This window comes from Mus caroli, chromosome 15, assembly GCF_900094665.2.
Source record: "Mus caroli chromosome 15, CAROLI_EIJ_v1.1, whole genome shotgun sequence".
Classification (NCBI taxonomy): domain Eukaryota; kingdom Metazoa; phylum Chordata; class Mammalia; order Rodentia; family Muridae; genus Mus; species Mus caroli.
Window position 1 is genome coordinate 34,835,178 of NC_034584.1, and position 7,842 is coordinate 34,843,019.

Here is a 7,842-nt window from a genome sequence, read left to right on the forward strand (position 1 = left end):
TGTGAAAATTGCGTGTTGAGTAGTTTGCAGAATCTGTTGGTGTGGTAAAAGTGAAATAGAGCAACTGTATTGAATATTAACATTCACGTGGCTGTCTTCCATCATGTCTGCCCCAACTAACCCAAGCGTGAGCCTGGCTCTTTTTCTTTCCCAGGTGTCACTTTGAGTCAAGCCTTTCTAATCATCTTCCTTTTTCCTCTGTACCCTGTGTCTTCTGTCTGCCAGTACTTTCCAGCCCAGGCTCTCGTTTGTCTAACTGAATCTACATCACCTGATAGGAAACGAGGCTTCCAGGAAAGTGCAACAGCTGCAGTAAACTATAAAGATAAATGTGTCAGAGAAATGGGGGAGTTACTTTTCGGTTGTTTGGACCTCCCAAATTATACTCTCCAGAATTTACAGAGAAAGCCCTTGGACAGGTAAGGTTTACTAACCTGTGAAAAGCACCTTCAGAAACAGAATTCTGGATCAAGGTTACCTGGCTTTATGGACAGTTGATCTAGGAAGGTGAGCAAGGCAGGAGGTCCAACAGTCAACTGGAAGACTGTTCTGAAGATGCTCGTCAGACAGCAGGTGGCATGAAGCCACTGAGTCAGAACCCCTCCCCTGCCAACTGTATAACTCCCATTTGGTGGGGGTTGGTTGTTCCTCCAATCAGTTCTCTCACCCATGGGCTGTCCTGTGGGATTCCTTCCTAAGCACCATGCATCTTAGCCCCTGCAGAAATGGGCAACGTGGGAGGTTCTTAACCTAGCAGTACAGTGGTGATGTGGAAGAACAACTCTGGATGCCCGAACTTTGTATTTCTCTTCCTTGGGAACAGTTCAACAATAAGTCATTGTCAGAATATCAAGAATGGCCTGGGAAATGTGAAATGAATCCCCTTTCTTCTCACCAGGGTTTGGAAAGCCTGGAGAGACATGGAAGTGAGAGACTTCCCTTAAGCAGCAGTGCAGTCGTATAAAATACAGTGAAGGAAGAAGAGAGGTAGATGGGGGGTAGTGAAAGGCCACTGAGGGGCTGGGTTTATTCAGCCCACTACAATGGGCAAACATTTATTAATCAGGACATCTCAAACTAAAAGGAGAGACACCCTGGAGTTTATTATAGGAGAAGGGTTGGCGGTGAGCGCAGTTTTGTTAGTTATGGGGAATATGCAGGGTGGTCCTTTGAAGTCTGCCCTTTCTTGGGACACAAAAGGGTTAGGAAGGGCTTCACTTAACTATACCTGCTTTCCAAGAACTCTGGGTCTGATAAAGTGCCACCATGTCACACAGAAGCTATAAAGAAGAACTGTGCATGCCCCCTTCCCACCTCTGCTGTTAAAATTCTCTTTTGACACAGCTGGTGTCAAATATGAAAATCTGAGGTTCTGATCCGCACACAGATGGGAGGCTGGGACTTCGCTTTCATGTTTGAAAGGAACAAGACTAATTTTAACAGTGATATTACAAGGCAAACCCTGATGATGGTGCTCACCTGTACAGCCTCTATCATAGAGGGGAGAAAGGTGCATTTTTCTTACACACCTGGGCCTGCTTCTGTAAGTGTCCCATGATATGACTGTGGATCCCCCTGGAGTCACTTCTAAGTGGGGCTTTCTCATTCTGTCGTGATCTTGTCAAGGTGGTCTGTCTTGTACCCTGCAGATATGGCTAAATCCATTCTGTGCCTGTACTATTTCTTCTGTCAGTAGCACTTGCCCATTCTCTAAGGTGTGACAACTGAGCATTGCCAAGTGCTTCCTGGAAGCCATGACTGTCTCCGGTTGATTTTAGAGCTGACATTTCCATGTTTTATGTTTTCAATAAACACACACACCCACACACACACAAACACACACACACAAACAAATTCTCTCTTACACACACAAACTCTCTCATATACACACACAAAATCTCTTTCTCACACATACAAACTCTCACACATACAAATGCCAACTCTCTCTCACAATACAATCTCTCTCTCTCTCTCTCTCTCTCTCTCTCTCTCTCTCTCTCTCACACACACACACACACACACACACACACACTAGAAATTGAGTAGGTATGATTGACAGACAGAGGCTAAAAGCATGAAGCAGCTTAAGAGGTCAGAGGTCAGTAACAGGGACAGGAAAGCAGTGTGTGACTCCTGTCTAGGGTCATATATCAGTAAGCATAAAGCTGAAAGACTTGTGCCAGTTGGGAAAAGCACAGAAGAGCAGGAGAGTAAAAGTTCACTCAAAGAACATGGGCTACAATAGCTGAGTTCTCACTGTTATTTATATATTTATCACATATTGAGAAATTTGTCTTGTTATTTCAGCTTATATTAATGTTGTGTGGCAAAAAGAATATTTAATTTTCAAAGGATAGATGTTCAGCCACTGTCTTTTTTGGGGAATAGTCTAAATAAAAGATGTTAATTGCTTGGTGTAGGGTTTTGAATTGTGCCATCTGGTGGTACACAATGAAAACTGCAGGTAAAAAGACCAAGTTCTCTGGAGATATTCAGAACAGCATGATGTGGCAGGGTGCTATGGGTGAGGGCTCAGAGGGAGACTCTTCTCATGTGTCCTCATGGTGCTCTTCCTGCCTCAGGTCTCTGGTGAGCAGAGGCTACGAGGTTGTTTGCATTTGCAATGCTGTCACTCTTCCGGATGTACTACATTGAATGCACAGTGTGGTGGTTTAGTGTTCATTGTCAACTTGATCAGATTACGATGTGTCTAGGGGATTAGTGATGCACACTTCTGGTTGTGTCTGTGAGGTCATTTTGAGAGATGATTACATAGTGAAGGCTTTAATGTAATGGGTGCTTTAGTCTACTGATGAATTAAAGACGGAACTAGACTATTAGGACCGGGTAAGTGGAGGCTGAACACTAGTTTGAGGAAATAGATCACAGGGGTTACTTCTTTGGAGCAATATCTTGCCTTTGTCCCGTCCAGTAGTGTCTTCATTGCCTCTTGACTGCCAGAATGTCTACCCTGTGTTATTACCACGAAGTAAAGAAACCCCTCTCCATTATACATTATTCCTGTCACCATGATGTTCTGCCCAAGGGTATGAGACCAAGCAACACAGACAGAACCCTCTCATATGGTGAGTAGAGATACAAACATGCAATCTGAGAGTTGAAGAATTTAAAACATGGTGACTCATGTTGTGGAGGTCAGTAGACGAATCAGAATATGTGAATAGTTTCTGTCCTTGGGTCTTCACGGACCCCCCATTTGCAAGCCTACATTTCAACATTGTGTGCAACACTCATGTGATGCAGACTTGTTACTGAGTGTGTACTATTGTTTTGTGGTCCTTACACTGTGAGCTATAGCCATCTTCTACCAGGGCCAGCTAGATCGAGGGAACTCACAAATGCTGGTTTATAAGTTGTATTCATGCAAAATAAAGTCAAATTCACTGGTAGAAAATAGACAACTAAACTTTATATCTTAGTCCCACCTGGATTACGCCTCTACTGTCTATCATGTGTGGTTGGGTGCTATCAGAGTAGAGCTTGATAATATGATACTTAGATTTGAAAGTCTCATAGCATATTCAAGGATGGAGAAAACAAATCCTCCTATATATCTGTATATAATATTATTTTTGAATAAATATGATGTGTGAATGATAAATTGGTATTTTCCTGTTTCAGGATATTTTATCTTACTCTGAACCCCAAGATTGTGTTATTTTCTGGAAAACATGTTTTTAGTTGTGGTGTTGCTCTGTCTTAGCACACACCTTTAATCTAAGAGCTTTTTGCTTGAATGTTGTAAACAGGATTAAATAAAGTCAACCATACATCAAGAGGCAGAACAAGCAACCAGTTGACAGGAAGTGAACATAGGAAAAAAACACAGCAAGTAAAAGGGAATCAGGAGTTTGGATGGAGAGACACACAGGAAGTACAAGGAAGGGATATTCAATTTGAGGGAGTTTTCTTGGAGATGGTGGGAGAGTGGTGTATTTCTTCTGGCTCATCCAATGAGGAGAAAGGTCAGCTGGGTGCTTTCTCTGCCTCTCTGAGCTAGCAGGCTTTCACCCCAGCATCGGGCTCCTGAGTCTTCGTTGGTAAAATCGAATGATTGAGATTTTGTTAAAAGCCATTTCTCCCCACCCATTCCTTCACAAATGTGTGCTAATGCAATGGTGTGGGGCTGTGTTAGGTTTCTGGAAAGGCCGAAACACAAGGAAAGTGGAGTCCCTGGTTTAGAACGAAGTGTGGGAATCAGAAGATACCTTCTTCCTATTAAAGAAGGGATCATTTTCTTTCCTTTCTGATTCTCATAAGGCAAGCAGTGTCTGTCACATGTCCCCACTGCCATTCTGTTTTGCCTCAACCCTTGGAACCAGCACAGGATTATGGAAAAAACGAGCTAACACACCTCTCCCAAGGTTGCTGCTTAGGTATTTTGTCACAGACTGAAAGGTCTGACTGACATAGAAACTTGAGTTTGTTTGTTTTTTTCTTCTGTCACAAAACCTGACTATACATTTCTTAACTCACCAGAACTCGTTTGTGGGAGCAATTTGAAAAAGTTGGGAGAAGCAAGCTAGAAGAAGAGAAAGGCGCTGTAAATTTGCCTTAATGAACAATTACAGTTGGATCTTAGAATGCCAATAGAAATGTGACCACGAAATGCTGTGCCCATGAGGTTTCCATTGGAAGCACAGACTTAGCAGGGAATGCAAATTACATGTTCTATTCTTCCGAAGATCTTATAAACATTTTCTTTTCTTTCTCTTTTTTTCTGAGACTTTTTATAGAGCTGAATTTAAACATATTGGAACATTTTATTATCTGGCAGAGAGGTTTCTAGGCAGTTCAGCATTCCGGGTACTTCTGGCTGCTTTCCTATTTTTCCCTGGTTTATAATGAGATGTGGAAACTCACAACACAGAGCAGAAGGATCTCACCAACAATCATTTAGGAGTAGCAAGGAACGTGTTTGAAGAATGTCATGGCATTTAAAGAGATTAGAGCCACTATAAAAGAAGCCACATTCTCTGCACCAGGACAGTAGGAAAGGTGGCTTGTGGCAGCTCAGAATCAGAAACACTATACCCATGTCTGCCTGAGGAGGATAAACAGGCAAATCACTTACAAGAATCTCCCTTGAGAAGAAGATGCCTATAAATTAACCCTGCTTACATAGGGTTAATTAGAAGTTGTGCTACCAGGGAACCAGGGAATTCTTAATCATATTAGTAAAAGAATTTAAGAACAAATTCAAAAATGAAGTTTAAGGACTATTTTACTAGTTAAAAGAAAAGTCCCAGGACAGTAAAGCTGTAAATCTGAGCAGCTGTCTGGAGAACAAAGATGGAGAACAGAAGAGAAGGAGCCATGTTACTTAGATGAAGCCAGCTAGAGATCAGCCATATTCCAGGGAGGGGACTTGAAAAGAAGAGTGAAAAGGGACAGAGTCCCAGAGCAAGCACTCTTAGGCTCTGGCTAGCACCTAAAAGAAAAAGACAAGAAAAGAGAAAATGGAAAATTCCACTTTTCTGAGTCAGGACTCAGAGAGTTCGGCACATCTAGAGATTCCTGGGAAAGAAAAATATATTATCTCACTAATGGGATAATTTTATGCCTCTTATCTCTTCAGTACAATTTAAAGTGGATCTTGATTTCCTGAGGGATAGTCCCTTAGCCAGGAAATAGACCTGCCTAAATAGAAAGTTTTGACTCTACCCAGGCCAGAGATTCTATTCTTTTGACTGGAGGGACATTTTCCCTTAACGGGGCTTTAATGCTTCTACAACAGTTGCTTCCGCAAGGATTTGTTCCATTCCTATCAGCCAAACATGCAGGGACTAGTGTAGCTGTGATACAAAGGGGCTGAGTTCCCCTCACATGGGCACCAGGCCTTGGCAATGTCCATGTGATAGAGATTTTTCAGACATGTAGAATGTAGGGGCTATGGGGTTATACAGGCCCTGCCATACAGGCTCCAAAAGCCTAGGAAGCCAGGCCATGTATAACAAGGCCCAGAAATCCCATCCTCCCAAACTCAGGAAGTTCTTGAAAGAGTAGTATGTCCAGTGTGAGAGTGAGTTTGAATATTTAGGTTTAGAGATGCCAGGAATAAGAAACATCTTCACTGCTAACCTTGCCTAGGTTTTTGAGGTCTATCTTAAACGTGAACCATTTCCCCTTTTCTTTTTCTGTCTCCTCTTTGGATATTGACCTAAAGCACTGCCCTGACCCTGACCATATTCACTGTCTCTGAAGACCACCTCCAATTTATGCAGCTTTTTGCCTCTCTACTGAACACACTAACTTTCTTAGATGCTAATTCAGAAAGCATGATTTTCCTCTTCCTCTTCCTTCTGGAGCTGCCTAGATTTATAGATTGCCTGTCCCAGGACTTCTTTAGCAAATTTGAGTAAAATGGTCCTCCTGCTTGCTCCTGAAACTGTTTTTAAATTATTTTATGAATTGGACAAAGTTCTTACCAAAGGAAAGACTGGTTTGCTAGTAACCCTGATTCCTCCCAGTTGGAGTCGACTTGTTTATGTCATGCCACTTGCAAGCTTGGACATTTTTTATTTATTTACTTATTTTTTGCTGTTCTAGAACTATTAAGACTATGGAGACTCCTGGAGATGGACTCAATGCATTTGCTTCATGAGGAGTCTTTGGGAATGTTATGGGATATTATGGTTGACCAGGGCATGTTTCCACAGACTCGGGTATTGGTGCTTTAGCTGGCAGCTTAAGGGATTTTTCAGAAGTGATTGGATCCTAAGAAGTCTGATGTAACCAATGAGTTAATCAGCCAATGGCCTTGTTGGGAGATGGTGAAAGTAGGACAAGCATCACAGTAAGAAGAAGTAAGCTGATGGAGTGTACACTTGGGGCTGCATTTGCCCAGGGCTCTTCCTGCATTCTCACTTTGTGTCTTGTCTGCTGTAAAGTGAGTGGACTCTGCTATACACTCCACCAGCAAGATGCTCTGCCTGATCATGGGTCCAGAATCAATAGAACTATGGAATGAAACCTCTGTAATTGAGAGTATAACTCACTCTTCCTCTTCCAAAAGGAAGTAAAAGAAGTTCAGACATTGGCTAGGAATGGACCTGCAGTGAGTTTGCAAGTGCCTAACTACATTCTTCAGTTATACTTCTACATGAACACGAATGGATGTTCTTCTAAATGTTATACTAAGTGTTGCCATGCTTTTGTTAACTCTTTGTAGGGGGCAGAAGGCAGAATAGACAAGTGGTCTTGTCCTTTAAAGGGAAGATTTAGCCATGCTCCCAGTTAACAAGACATACTTTTGGGAACATCCAGAATATGGGGTTGGGGAGGGGAAAATAGAGAGAGAGGAGCGAGGAGATGAGGAGAGGAACTTCAGGAGGGGAGGGAAGAGAGAATGAACTCTGGGAAAGTGCAGACATGTGTCCTGTAAATGATTAAAGCTCTGTCTGTGTGCACCTAACTCACACAGATGCCTTGTCAGCCCTTTGAATTAGAGGTACCAGAGTGTTGTTTTCTTTTTACAGAGTAGGATATTTCAGGACCGTTTCCCAAGTAACAGTTCCTAAGACAGTGCACTAGGCAGAGAGCCATATGTTATAAATGTGTTTTACAACTGTCCATCAATCTAAGAATGTATCCTGCCTCTTTCTGTATTCTACCAACTCCAACATTTCCTTCCATTTCTTTTATTTTTGCTAGATTATTTTCTTTTAATTGGTGTATGTCTTAGAGAGGTTTCAATTGCTGTGAAGAGACACCATGACCACAGCAGCTCTTTTTTTTTTTTTTTTTTTTTTTTTTTTTTTTGGTTTTTCGAGACAGGGTTTCTCTGTGTAGCCCTGGCTGTCCTGGCACTCACTTTGTAGA